The following is a 1,775-nucleotide window of genomic DNA, read 5'->3' as shown; positions in this document are numbered from 1 at the left end:
TAAAAAAAAAAAAAAAAAAAAAAAAAAAAAAAAAACCACATTTGAACTGTAGGCATTTACAAATCCGTTGCCACCTTGTTAAAATCTTTATATCAGCTATAAATTGTTACATTATTAACAATGTCTTTTTTTGTGGTTTCTACCCATTGGGTAGGATATGTGCATACAGACTAACTTTATTTACAGCATCTTACAAATAAACGATTAAAAAAAAAAAACATTAGACCGAAGAAGAAAGCACCATTGGAAGTGAGGCACAGCTAAGGTGGGAACTTTTAGAGTGCAAGTGGGTTCCTACATCGCTCAAAAAAACAACACGATCGATAGGCACAGATTCAGCTCGAGTAACATGCAAACTCCTTAGACAGTAGAAAACATCTGAAAGCTCTTCCTTTGAGACAGAAACAAATTGTGGTAACATTTACCAGGATGGTGCAAGGATGGACAGACAGGCAAAACAAAAAGTGCAGAAGAAGAGAAGCAGCATAGCAGCAGCAGCAGCAGCAATGGCGGGAGCAGCAAACTGTCTAATGAAAGCGTTGAAAACGGCCAGTGAAAAGAACAGACGGCCAGGTAACAGAGAAAGGGCTCTTAAATCCAATACAGTTCTGAATGCAGTGACATTGTGCTCTCGCTCTTTGTAGTCTTGGTTAATCTTCGCAGATGGTCTGAGAGAAACATCTCATCTCAGGCTCTGCAATATGTTTCTGAAGTTGTGAGTTTTTAAAGTCTGTGCTTGAAAGACAAGAGCATCTAGACACCATTCAAGCGACTCTATTCTATATCTAGCTGAGCTGTTGGAATTCAAGAATCCAATACTAGCCATTTTGATGGGAATCTAGAGTTATAAAAGTGATGGGATTCTAGAATTATAATTTTAAAATTCTAGGGTTATTACATTCTAAATCAGCTAGAATCTAAATGTGATAGGATTCTAGAATTCTAAAATCTAGCCTACAATCCCTGGCAAAAATGATAGCATAATTTTTTATTTTTATATACAGTAATTACATTTTTTTTAATGTTATTGTTTAATAATATTATAATATTCCGGCTTTGTGAAACAAACAAATGAAATTATTTTAATTAATAGCAAATTGTTTCCCACATCAAGTACATTTCTAAAGCAAATTACTGTGTGGAAAAGGTTTTTTTTTTCAGGAAAGTCAACAAACATTCCAGATCTCAATCTGACTGGAAAATCATGGTGGAAAATTTGTTTTGCTATTTGTTCGTGAAAGTTGGAACCAGCTTAATGGAGAATATTGTGTTTCATTAGTAAAGCGCATGCCTCAAAGAATTCAGGTCGTCATTAATTTGTTTGAGTTCATATTTCACGAAACCAGAATGTTCAGCTATTAAACAAAAATAGTTTTGTGATTCATTTATTTGCCATAAAGTAAAAATAAATAAATTAAAAGAATAAATGTGTGTGAATATCCTCTAAGTGTGGTTATTCCATCATTTTTGCCAGAGGTTGAAACTGCTAGGATTTAAAAAGTCCAGTTGTTGTGGTTCTACTATTCTAAATATAGAAAAGGAGAGTGTTTGTTTAGTCTGGTATGGAGCACATAGGTCCAGATGGCATAATTTCTGTCCATGAAAAAAAAAAATTCCACCATGAGCAGAGAAAAAATAATAATAAAGCCAACTAACACAGACATGTAATGAAAGCATTCAAACACATTTTGATTGGCCGACTCTAACATTCCGAGTACAAATAGAGTAGCTTATAAAGGTGAGTGTGTTGCTTTTGAAAACTTTTTTTGACCATA

This window comes from Sinocyclocheilus rhinocerous, unplaced genomic scaffold (assembly GCF_001515625.1).
Source record: "Sinocyclocheilus rhinocerous isolate Xijiao unplaced genomic scaffold, SAMN03320098_v1.1 scaffold5110, whole genome shotgun sequence".
In the NCBI taxonomy this organism is placed as follows: domain Eukaryota; kingdom Metazoa; phylum Chordata; class Actinopteri; order Cypriniformes; family Cyprinidae; genus Sinocyclocheilus; species Sinocyclocheilus rhinocerous.
The sequence above is the reverse complement of the archived record's forward strand: the minus strand, read 5'-3'. Positions refer to the sequence as shown.